At 35.5% G+C, this 13,872-nt stretch overlaps 1 protein-coding gene across 1 annotated transcript in view; it reads left to right on the plus strand.

The window, feature by feature from the left end:
* The first annotated feature begins 450 nt into the window (after nt 1-450).
* Nucleotides 451-13,872, plus strand: part of LOC143224863 (glutamate-gated chloride channel-like) — a 373,200-nt gene continuing 359,778 nt past the window's right edge. The window contains exon 1 of the mRNA XM_076453239.1: nt 451-604. The gene's annotated coding sequence lies outside the window, so the exon portion shown is untranslated. The remainder of the gene's footprint in view (nt 605-13,872) is intronic.

Below are 13,872 nucleotides of genomic sequence, written 5' to 3' on the forward strand. Positions count from 1 at the left end.
TCTTTTGATGGATGAGGTCCACTTTCATTAGAGGCTCCACGTTCGTGTCATGAATGGTAATCGCCATCTAGCGGCCCGTCTGTTACGCTCTCTCTACGGTTTCTACAGAACTTAACGCAGCCATTTCGAACCCGAACTTTATGATATTATAAACATATTTTGATAACTCTTTTATTTCGGTCCACGTGGTAGAACTAACTGCTGAAGAAGCGAATAAAGAAATAAATAGACATAAAAAAAATAGTACGAATAATGATCATAATTAATGAGATAAAACTAGCGACTCTTCACATGCGTGTAATGTACTTACAGTAACTTATTTGCGCTACATATCATTTTGACGTAGGTGCCGACGTTTGCTTCTATGAGAGAACTCTAATCAATATCACAGTACGTCACAAGTTCTCAGTCCATTTTCCCGGTAGACTTCCGATATCTTTGTAAACCGAGTCCGGCTTGTAGTTTAAGGAAGCCGCCGGCTATACCGGACGCCGACAGCCGAGAACCGACCAATGCATTCAGTCACTTTTTCTTTTCTTACCCAACATTTAGTACTTTTCTTCCTTAACAGTCTCACGTTCAGGCAACTAGGAGGACAGTAAAGGTAAGTGGTCCAATCTTTCTTGCAAAAATCTTCTCAAAGATGATCGTTATTCTTCTTCTAAGTTGTCGTTAGATGGCGCTTTCTCAACGAACTACCCCAGTGAAACCGTAAAATAACTATAGTAAGTTATATTAAGTTGTATTTGGAAAGCAATAATTAAAATGAATGTACCAATAAAAGAGAAACGTGAAAATATATACCAAAGGTTTTTGATTTATCATCTGAAGCTCATGGTTTTGGGTTTTGGTTAATATGAAACTAAGTATTCAGAATATTTAGTTTCTTCTTTCTGAGAAACCCTCATAAAAAATTTAAATTATTTAAATATCTTTATAGCAGACTGTTAAAGATAACAATTTTAAATAAAATAAAGAGAGCCATGCCCTGAAAATAGCAAATTATTCTAATTTCTTTGTAAAAGATTGCTCATGTTTGGAACAAACAGCACAAAGATTTCATAACTAATGAAATAGAACCACGTACTGATTATTTATCACACTCACGAATAAAACAAAGTTTTAAGATATTATTGAAAGTATGTTTCGTAATATATCTTGGAAACAGAGGGCTTATATCGCAAAAATTCGAAGTTTGATTCTTGCAATGGACGCCAGATGAATAATCCATTGTGCACCTTAATACTTCAACTGAACAAACAGACCAACTGAAAATGGAACTTTATCATTATGTATATTTGGACATGCGGAATATCAAAACTCCAGCAGAACGCTTCGGACAACAAGTTTCGGCAACAACTTAAGAAACAAATGAACGTGATTTGCTATTGGTTGTGATAACATTTTTCGGAGGCTAACCTTTAGTCAGTAGTTTTTGTTGAGGGTTTAAAACCGTAAGGAAACCTATTGCACAACGTAACAATTAAAACCGTAAGGAAACTTATTGCACAACATAACAATTTTTCTTTTTTTTCCAGAGCTTCTATCTTCAGTTAAATAACTGAGATGAAATAAGGTTTGCCCTGCATTAGCTACTGTGATAATTTCCATAAATAATGTTATTGGAACTTGTTTTGAATAATTTAAAGTAAGATAATCTGGGACATTATTTCACATTATAGACACAAATGAATAGATGAATTTCAAATGAAATGAAGTAAACTATGACGCAGAATTACCAATAACATGCAGTTAAAGCAGTTTAAATATATTGAACGATACATTTTTCATACCTTCAAAGCAATCAGGATATTATGTTAATCATTCTTTATATTGAGAAAAAAGTTCCGATATATTGTGATCGAAGACGAAATCTAAAGAGCTACACTACCTGTTACGACAAGAAATCACGTTGGCTTAATGCCGATATTAAAACTATTATTATCTAGTCGCTTTCACAAAAAGAAAAATCGAATTAAACGGCGTAGGGTTTGTCTCATATTTCAAACAGTGATTTTCGATCACGAATATTTTATATATTTCGTGTTTCATTGTTCACGGTTTTTATAGTACGATAGATCACAGAATCTACACACACGATTGTTCTTATAAAGGTTTATCGAAAGTTTAATTTTTCGGAAATAAAATATTTTCACACGCTAATGGAACATGCAGTCGAAAATGTGTTTGTTTTTTTTCCTTGTTTTTTTAATTAAATGAAATATTTTCTACAAACTAGATGGCGCTCTTATTCTTAACAAGTCCAAGAAAAATAGTGAAAATAGAAGTTCAAAAATTGTGTGGAACTTTTAGAACTATTTAAAATAATAATTTGGATTTCATATAAAATATACTATATATTAGATCTGTTAAGGAGGCTAGTAAAAGTAATATAACGGCTGACTTCTATAGTTTCCATGTTATTTGATTGACTTTTTAACGTTTCCATTTCTTTGCGAAGTTTAACAAATGCTTCAACCTGTCAAACGAACTTATTTCCAGCAGTATTTCAGGGACCATCAAATATATAATAAATGTTGAGACATTAAGGAAAGAATAATATTTGTCGTATGAGAGAAATATAATGGAAAGCTAAGTCTTACGCATGCTCAAATCGAAATATCTGTAAGAAGCATATTTGAAGTCCAACGAATATTAACGGGTCATCAAGTGACTCCCGTGTGGCTGATGAGATGACGTCACGAAACGCTCGAGACTAAATTAAAAATTCAATTCTTATCCAGTGGCCTGACTAATGATTCTATTGTGTCTGCTTACGCGCAATACAGCTATATCATCTCGCGCAAGAGAATGGAATTAGATACATATTCGTACACTTAAAAGAATTAACTCGTATTTTCTTTACTGACCGCTATCGTGAAAACAGTATTGTCTTGCCATCTGTGGTTTATCTCAAAACTTGAACTTAGGATTATGAATTACTTATATGTTTTTCAAGAATTAGAATAATAGATTATTTATATGTTTTTTCAAGTATTATAATAATAGATTATTTATATGTTTTTTCAAGTATTATAATAACGGGTTATTTATATGTTTTTCAAGTATTATAATAATAGATTATTTATATGTTTTTTCAAGTATTATAATAATAGATTATTTATATGTTTTTTCAAGTATTATAATAACGGGTTATTTATATGTTTTTTCAAGTATTATAATAACGGGTTATTTATATGTTTTTTCAAGTATAATAATAATATATTATTTATATGTTTTCTAATTATCGCCATACAAAAAGCAAACAGAAAATAATTTTTCCCTTCATAATGCAGGTTTTTAACTTTTTGTTTTTCAACTCTTCATATCTTCATATCTATCTTCATATCTTCCTATCTGAGAATCTTTTTTTCCACAAGCTGCTGAAAACAAAATCTGTAAATTACACAAGTTTGACTGTGCTGATGGAAGAGAAACTTGAACCTAGTATAACCTTATACCTTAGCTTCCAAATAATTTCAAAACTGCCATAAACGAGCCCAAAGTATTCAATTTAGACTGATCAAGAAACGTATATAAAATTTAAAAAGGTAACTTTTACACACAAAAAAACTTTAAAACTCATAGTTACTCTCTGAATAATAAAAAAAAACATTTATTAAAACAAAGCTGAAGGTTTCTTCGGTAGAATACACGTCAGTTATATTTAGTTTGTACGGTGTGAATATTCCATAAATTTTCGTACAACTTCCAAATTGCCACTAGCAACGTAAACCTAAAAGAAATAGTAGTATCGGTTATAGTTGTGTTATACATGTATATTATCTTTTAAGACAGATAATTGGTCCATCACGGTCAGGTGGTTAGGGCGCTCGATTCGTAACCTGAGTTCGACTAACCCTCGCACTAAACATGCTCGCACTTTCAGCCGTGAGGGCATTATAATGTAACGATCAATCTCACTATTCGTTGGTAAAAGAGTAGCCAAAGAGCTGGCGATGGGTGATGATGAATAGTTGCCTTTCCTCTATTGTTACAGTGCTAAATTAGGGACGCAGATCGCCCTCGTGTAGCTTTGCGCGAAATTAAAAAAAACCAAACAAACCAAACATACAAATGCCGTGTAAAGTGGTTTAAGTTCTTTATTGCAAAGTGAGAAAACTTCCACACTTCCTTAGAGAATTTGTATCCTTGTAACCCCGGTGGGTTAACAGTAAGTTCACGGGATAATAACGCAAAAATCCGGTGTTCGATTACTTGCAATGGAGAGAGCGCGGAAAGCCAAGCATGTACTTTACATTAAACAAATAAGTCGTGAGCAACTCTTACCCCGCAGTAATCTATGATGCACTAGTTTTCTAAATTATTTTGAGAGGTTTTAAACATTATATTAAATTTTGATCAAAACTTAAATATTTGTAAGCTTGTGGCTGATTTGTAGAACAAATAAATCACAACACTATAAAACATAACACCAATGCTGAACTACGGAAATATCCAACGAGTGAAGAAATAGAAATAAAAATAAACGTGTAATGATTAAAGTTCAAAATATATTATTAAAAAATGTAATCTGTAAGTGTTTAAAATATTTTGTTACTCCATGTTGTGTAAAGATAAGGAGTGATTGTCTGGTGAATAAACCGTCTGGGTGAGAATCGTAAGGAGTGATTGTCTGGTGAATAAACCGTCTGGGTGAGAATCGTAAGGAGTGATTGTCTGGTGAACAAACCGTCTGGGTGAGAATCGTAAGGAGTGATTGTCTGGTGAATAAACCGTCTGGGTGAGAATCGTAAGGAGTGATTGTCTGGTGAATAAACCGTCTGGGTGAGAATCGTAAGGAGTGATTGTCTGGTGAATAAACCGTCTGGGTGAGAATCGTAAGGAGTGATTGTCTGGTGAATAAACCGTCTGGGTGAGAATCGTAAGGAGTGATTGTCTGGTGAATAAACCGTCTGGGTGAGAATCGTAAGGAGTGATTGTCTGGTGAATAAACCGTCTGGGTGAGAATCGTAAGGAGTGATTGTCTGGTGAATAAACCGTCTGGGTGAGAATCGTAAGGAGTGATTGTCTGGTGAACAAACCGTCTGGGTGAGAATCGTAAGGAGTGATTGTCTGGTGAATAAACCGTCTGGGTGAGAATCGTAAGGAGTGATTGTCTGGTGAATAAACCGTCTGGGTGAGAATCGTAAGGAGTGATTGTCTGGTGAATAAACCGTCTGGGTGAGAATCGTAAGGAGTGATTGTCTGGTGAATAAACCGTCTGGGTGAGAATCGTAAGGAGTGATTGTCTGGTGAACAAACCGTCTGGGTGAGAATCGTAAGGAGTGATTGTCTGGTGAATAAACCGTCTGGGTGAGAATCGTAAGGAGTGATTGTCTGGTGAATAAACCGTCTGGGTGAGAATCGTAAGGAGTGATTGTCTGATGAATAAACCGTCTGGGTGAGAATCGTAAGGAGTGATTGTCTAGTGAACAAACCGTCTGGGTGAGAATCGTAAGGAGTGATTGTCTGGTGAATAAAGCGTCTGGGTGAGAATCGTAAGGAGTGATTGTCTGGTGAATAAACCGTCTGGGTGAGAATCGTAAGGAGTGATTGTCTGGTGAATAAACCGTCTGGGTGAGAATCGTAAGGAGTGATTGTCTGGTGAATAAACCGTCTGGGTGAGAATCGTAAGGAGTGATTGTCTGGTGAATAAAACGTCTGAGTGAGAATCGTAGGGTTCAAGATTCCTACTGTGCTACCACTGAACGTACACTTTCACATGTGGGTACATTTTAATAGTGACAAAATTGTTACTTTCCATTTAATTAGTACTTCAAAGTTGGAGAAGATAACACTTGGGTCGTTAGAGCCTTTGACTCAGCCAATAATAACATTAAGATCAAAGCTCTGGGTGCCTTCGATCTAGTTAGTATTTCAAAGTTGGAGAAGAAAACACCTGGGTCTTTAGAGCCTTTGACTCAGCCAATAATAACATTAAGATCAAAGCTCTGGCTGCCTTCGATCTAGTTAGTATTTCAAAGTTGGAGAAGAAAACACCTGGGTCTTTAGAGCCTTTGACTCAGCCAATAATATTATTAAGTTCAAAGTTATGGCTTCCTTCCATCTAGAAAATTCTGCAAAGTTAGGAACGATAATATTTGGGCCTTTGACTTGGCCGTTTACTTCATGAGTGCATAAGATGCCTTTATAGCTCAAAACACCTTTATATTAAACAAATTTCCACCTAAATACGTATAAAAATTCACTGTTTCTGAGTTTTATTTTCATTGACCAAGTTGTATTAGCAGGAACTGATGAAGCTTGCAGCTGTAGGTCTCGTGTGATTTTGTTAAACGTTTCGCTACTTACTATTAGTTAACATGCTTTAGGTCCATCCAAGTGATAATTTTCTCCAGCGTTTCTATTTAGTACCACACTCTAAAAGGGTTTCGATTATTGCTTCCAGACATTTTATTTCGTGTAACATTTGTGTATCGCACGATATACACAAAATCCTGTGTGTTCCTTTGACAATAAGTGGGATTTGATTTTACATGATCACGTTAGGTTATTTGTTTTAAGAACTTGTTACTAGCGTCAGTATCCTCTTATTTCTAATTTTTAACAGATTTCAATTGATAAATACTTCTGCTTCTATGCAACTAGTCAGAAACATTGTTATGAAGACTGCTTTTTGTCTCTAACAACACCTGTTGGTAGTCCTTGATTTCTAGAGAAAATGGGGTATCGCATTCCTCCTGACGTTTGGGGCAGGGGAAATTTTGGGTTTTGAAAGATAACAGTTTAAACATTATTGAGCGAATATTTGGAATGTAGTTGGATATTATTTGCTCCTTTGTTGTTATTAAGCGCAAAATTGCACAATTAATTATTTGTGCAATGCCAACCACGGGGATCGAAAAATAATTTTTAGTGATAAAAGATTGAGGACTTACCTGCGAGAGAGAGCAAGAATGTGACTGGACGAAACTAATGTTGTTGAATACGATAGTGAACTATCAGTTCAGCAAGTCAATTTTAACAGTAGTTACAGTGTTTCTGCATACAGATAAAAACAACACAAACAGGTTTCTGAAACATCCAGCAAAAATTATAAATTGCCGATGACTTAACAGCGACTGGCATGGCCAGGTGGGTAGGGTGCTCCACTCATAGTCTGAAGGTCGTGGGCTCGAATCCCCGTTACACCAAACATGCTCGTCCTTCTAGCCGTGAGAGCGTTATAATGTTACAATAAATCCCACTATTCGTTGGTAAAAGAGTAGCCCAAGAGTTGGCGGTGGATGGTGATGACTAGCTGCCTTCCCTCTAGTCTTACACTGCTAAATTAGGGACGGCTAGTGCAGATAGCCCTCGAGTAGCTTTCTGAGAAATTAAAAAAAAAACAAATCTTAGCAACTGTGTCGTAAGGGTTCAACTTTTGATTCTACATGAAGAACACAGAATTATTTCAACCAATTAATAGTTTCGTTTAAATAACGTTTTACATTTAATTTTATCTGAATTATAATATGACTTCTTAAAAAGTAAAATCTTACTCTAAAGTGAGAAGGAAAAAAGATTTTAGTCGATTTACGGTGAACGGAGTTTATTTTGGATATTTTAAATCTAATCTACTCAAAACACCGTCTCTTACTGTCTCTAACACACCCAGAACACTGTCTCTAATCTACTCAGAACACCATCTCCTACTGTCTCTAATCTACTCAGAACACTGTCTTCTACTGTCTCTAACACACCCAGAAATTACAGAACTACAAAGTATTTTTGAAATAAATCCATATACAGCCTAAATCCCCTAACACGAACAATGTATTAACACATCTTTCTGTTTGAGAACCTAACATGTTTTCGTGATATTTATCATTTTCAATAAAATTAAATGCGCCAACTAAAAGTGCAGTTTAAGTTATTACAAAATCATAAAACGGAATTTTATTATTATTACACTCATTGAGACGGCCATCTGATAAGAAAATAACAGTTTCATGAAGCGTCTTATCTAGCGAAAATCCTGTTCGAATATATCGTTGCCAAAATTCTAATAATTATATTTATCGGAGATGGATAATAGTGAAGTGTCATTACAAATTTTTTTTTTATTTAAAACAAACGAGCAAGAACAAAATGGTGGCACTCATAAACTCGTGTCATGTCAGCGTCTCGGTATCATGTTACTCGCGTAATACCATCCTCAAGCTGCAGAGACGAAAAAACATCAAGATGCACGCTAAAGAAACGAAGGATTCTCCGTTCGATACCATCCGTCAATCATTCACGTTAAGCGAAGTCACATGTAAGCATAGCAGTGATCCCTCATTGTGTATAAAATATTCATTTCTACTCAGATCTTATGAATAAATTTCATAGATTTAAATTCACGTTATATGTTAATAAGTATGTTGGTACTTCCCACGTCTCACATCACTATTTACAACTACAGAATATGACATTAGATTTCAGAAAACAAAACTGCTGTAAAAGTATTTGAAGGCGCATATTGTTTTGTTTGTTTGTTTGTTTGTTTTTGAATTTCACGCAAAGCTACTCGTGGGCTATCTGCGCTAGCCGTCCCTAATTTAGCAGTGTAAGACTAGAGGGAAAGCAGCTAGTCATCACCACCCACCGCCAACTCTTGGGCTACTCTTTTACCAACGAATGGTGGGATTGACCGTCACATTATAACGCCCCCACGGCTGAAAGGGCGGGCATGTTTGGTGAGACCGGGATTCAAACCCGCGACCCTTGGATTTCGAGTCCAACGCCTTAGCACACTTGACCATGCCGGGCCCGAAGGCGTATATGAATATTAAGCTTTCGATACCAGTTTTTTTTTAAAGGCTTCATCAACTTGTGTGTTTATATATATATATATATATATACAGATATATTACTAGCTAAATATGTTTACCTACTGTTCTATATTGATGTTTCTGTCTAAAAACATGTAGTACATATTGAGTAAATGCACGAGAAGTAATAGAGAAAATAGCGTTTGATCGGACAAACATGTACGAGTTGTTATTCTGGTCTGTATAAGTTGTTTTGAACATTGGTTCATCAAAGCACACACATACACACGTTTTTTATAAAGGGGTGTGTTTTGGGAATGATATTTTTCGAAACAGATTAATACTGTATTCAGACAATTTCTCTGTGTTTAGTGTAGAGTCATGTATCGTCTCGAGTTAGAAGTTAAATTCTTTGGTTGTCCAGAAAAGATGTGAAACAAATGGACATTTCCAGGATAAAAGGGTAACTCCCATGTGTATCTTGAACATCTAAACGTCGTAGGACTACGTCATGTTCAACAGGAGTCTTACAACACCTTACAACAGGAATAGCATTAATAAATTTATTCTTAGGTATCCAAAAGAAAAGTTAATAGGGAATTTACCAAACAAAATTTATTTAACAAGAAGGACTATCTGCAAACCGATATTAACAAGAGTTAACCGCCATTACCATGTTATTTGGGTAATACAACTTACCAACTTACAGTTTTAACACTAGCGAAATCTTATCTTTTGAGATGAGCTTTGCTTTTTAAAATTGATGAGAGGATTCGTGCTCGTTGTTTGCCTAGAGGATAGATAAAGCAATACTCTCCCACAGGGAATACACAGGAGGTGGTACAGTACATGTTCAGGCAGTCATTCATCACGGAAAAACTATTTTTCGTATCCTCCAGGAAAACTTCAATGGTGCCTCCCACAGATCACATGGAAGCGATACTTCTGCCCTATGCTATGGCAAGGTTTAGTAGTAGCTTTGTGTTCCAGGATGACGTTACCACTGCCTACAGTGTTCGTGTTGTACAGGAATATTTCGGCCAAGAGGATATTCCAAGATTGTAATGGTCATCAAAGTATTCACATTGTAATCCCATTGAGAACTGTTAGACAGAGAGCCGGAAAGTTGGTAACCACGACCCTAAACCACTTACTGTGGTCGAGTTGCAGCGCCTTTTGTGATAATTTGAAATGAAATCACTGTGGTTCACATCTGTAACCTCACCGACAGCATGCCACGTCCCTTTCGGGGGTTATTACAGTTCCAACAATGTACTAAATGTTTTGTATGAACTAATATAAAATTACAGACACTATTTATAATAATTTGATATTATATTTTGTTATTATATATATTTTGGTTTAATTGTGTTAGTTGAAATGCCGAGTCACGCCCCGTTCTACAAGTGTCTGATGAAATTGTTTGCTCTTCAAATAAGTCGTTCGTGATGTTCGAAGAACTTGTCTCGTTATACAAATTGCACATGTAGATGTTTTATATAACATACATATCTCGGTTTAACAATAGAAAATTTGTGTTCCATTTTAATAATAAGGATCTTATTCGTTACAAATTATTAAAACATTTTGGCCAAGGATTTATGTACATTCAAGACTTTTTAGTGCGTGTTTTGAAATTTTTACCATGCAATTTATTTATTACAGATAGATACATACTTTCGAGCTGAATAAATTCATTACACATCTAACAACTATTCAAATTTGTGTGGATCTGATGTTATTAGAAACTCTATTTTTTTCTGGATTACAGCGTGGAATACATTTTAGTTTCTGTGATAAGATCTCCATAGAAACGGACGACGTTTTGGTCATATTCAGTCTATAAAAATCTAATGCATTGTACAACAAGGCCACGGTTCATCTCGATCGCTTTTAGTTCCAAAATGATCGTCAATTACAACGTGTCTTTTATATAAAATATATATAAGTCATATTCGTATCAGTTGATTGTCTCATATAATATTGTGCAAAATTGTTAGGACAAGAGAATATTTAATTAATATTTCCAATTTATGAGACTAATTCTTCCGTTCCATTACAGAATGTAACTTTCAACAGTATGGTAATACTTCACTGACCCCTGTTAACAACTGAATGAACCAGAGTGAGAATACTTATTATTCTATATGATTCCCATACACTTGTACAAAGGGCATGTTATAAAGTTTTGGTTGAATGATCACACTGATCAACTTTAGTGTCTGAAGTAACAGACACAGTACCTCATGCAGTGTCTTAACTATATGGAAAGAAGCTAGCACGTGGTATCGGGATATGATAGAAGATATCAATTTAATAGCATTCTAGAAATAAACTTTCATAAAAACAGTTTTTAAGAATATATATATATATATTGCCATGCCACGGCTCAAAAAGCTTAGACTGTATAGAATTATCAGTATACCCCATAGTCCACATAAAAGATTTACGTGATGCTAGTTGGACTGTCCAACAAGTTGCTGTAGACTTGAAATGTTCCCCAAACATTGTCAAGAACACCATAAATCGTGAGACCTAAGCAGGTAAATATGAAAATAAGAAAGTAAGACACAGAACACCTAAATACAATGATACTGATGTTAAGTATCTTTGTTTATGTAGCCTGTAGGAAGACTGTCACCGAGCATGAAATAAACAACCATGTATCAAATGACAGAAAAGTGACCAGGTCTACAGTATCAAGAAGAATCATGATAATGGAATATCTGGTCATGTAGCAGTTTAACAAAACATTCAGTTCGATCTCCAAATATTGTCAAGAGACTGAAAGTTGTTAAAAAGGTACAGAAACTGGACGGTTGGTGATTGGAAAAGGGTGTTATGGACGGATGAGTTCAAGTTTGAAATATCTGGTTCCAGTTGCAGGTTGTACGCCGGTGGAAAAAACTTCATCGCAAAGCACCTACAGTGAAGCATGGGGGAGGCAGTGTGATGGTTTGGGTGTGTGACTTTTAACCTGTGATGTAACTTCCTGAAATCTAATATTTTGACCTTGTTCTTGCACTTGGTATAATATTCTACAGTTTCGTCTTTCGTTAAATTATTTATATTTTGACACCATGTAAATATTGTTCTGAAAACTATATTATCCCGAGATTCAGTAAACACATGTGGAAATTCACTAATTCACTCCATTGGGATGTTAATTTTCAGATTTACAGTTGTTTGTGTGAGCTTAAAACTGAACGATTTACTGCTAACTGCATTAGCTGAACTAAACTTCCAAATTAATTGGGTTATTTAAATCAAATATATCTCACTAGACTTTCCACAATCAACTGGATCCTAATAAACCGAATAAAGTTACTCGGCTCAGACAAACTTAAAGCATATACTGTAATCATTATCTTTCAATACTGGCTAGTTGACTCTTTTCTATGGCCGCGAGACAAGCTTGTTAACTCAAAGAAAATTTGTTGAATAATAACTTAAAATAGGCCAAATATATAAGCACAATAGGCCTAATAGATAAATAAAATAGGCCTAACAAACAAATTAAATAGATCTAATAATAAACAAAATGCTCATACCAGAAAACTGGAAGTATATTGCTATAAGAAGAGAGTAGAATTATTGGTAAACAGAAAAGTGTAATCTTGAAAGGTTTGGATGGACATAATTTAACTGTTTGGAGACTGTTACAAAATGTCGATGTTTCCATCTCCTAGCGAGGGTCCTCATTGCTCTTGAAGTCCTCCACTAGTAAATCGATACGTTGTCTCCAAACAGGTGGATGAAGCCCGTTAAAACCTTTCAGATGAGTGACAATCCTGTACACGTACTTTGTATCACCAGAGGTTTTGTTTGTTTGTTTGTTTGAGAATTTCGCACAAAGCTAGTCGAGGGCTATCTGTGCTAGCCGTCCCTAATTTAGCAGTGTAAGACTAGAGGGAAGGCAGCTAGTCATCACCATCCACCATTAACTCTTGGGCTACTCTTTTACCAACGAATAGTGGGATTGACTGTCACATTATAACGCCCCTACGGCTGAAAGGGCGAGCATGTTTGGCGCGAGCGGGATGCGAATCCGCGACCCTCAGATTACGAGTCGCTCGCCTTAACACGCTTGGCCATGCCGGGCCATCACCAGAGATATGATTAGGTATTTGATAAATCAGTACTACCTTAATAAAACACAAAACCTATAAAAAAGTACACACTTCGGAATTAGATTTAGTCTTGCACAAATTATTTCGCTACTCTCCAAGCACGTGACGTTATCAGTTTTTAAGATTGTTTATAACTTAATCTTTTGCGACCCACACACTAGACTTAATTTTATAAATTATTGAATAACTTTATAAAATCACACACACAGTGTTGACTATAGTGTGTAAGGTTAGACTACATATAAATATGGTTTATTACAATGTATTGACAAACTTTCATACATTTGTCACGTATAAATACACTCTTATAATAAACTTACAGACGAATATTTTCTTTTGATTTACAAGCTTAAAGCTGTGTTTAGCCAAAAATTATGATAATCAATTTAAACTAAAACGTTTATTAGAGCTCAAAAGTCTCTATTCCTTCCTCGTCAAGAAAGTCCATACACAGTCTGGCCACGTGGGCTCGCGCGTTAATCTGTATGAGAATGAACCCATAGCCGACAGCACCGGAAAAGGCCTTACAATGGGTCTCTATTTTGTCTCTATATCATGGTGTGTTTAGAGCACCCATGTCCAGTATAAGTAAGCATTTTGTCTCTATATCATGGTGTGTTTAGAGCACCCATGTCCAGTATGAGTAAGCATTTTGTCTCTATATCATGGTGTGTTTAGAGCACCCATGTCCAGTATGAGTAAGCATTTTGTCTCTATATCATGGTGTGTTTAGAGCACCCATGTCCAGTATAAGTAAGCATTTTGTCTCTATATCATGGTGTGTTTAGAGCACCCATGTCCAGTATGAGTAAGCATTTTGTCTCTATATCATGGTGTGTTTAGAGCACCCATGTCCAGTATGAGTAAGCATTTTGTCTCTATATCATGGTGTGTATAGAGCACCTATGTCCAGTATGAGTAAGCATTTTGTCTCTATATCATGGTGTGTTTAGAGCACCCATGTCCAGTATGAGTAAGTTCGT

The sequence above is a fragment of the Tachypleus tridentatus genome, chromosome 9, assembly GCF_004210375.1.
Source record: "Tachypleus tridentatus isolate NWPU-2018 chromosome 9, ASM421037v1, whole genome shotgun sequence".
Lineage (NCBI taxonomy): Eukaryota > Metazoa > Arthropoda > Merostomata > Xiphosura > Limulidae > Tachypleus > Tachypleus tridentatus.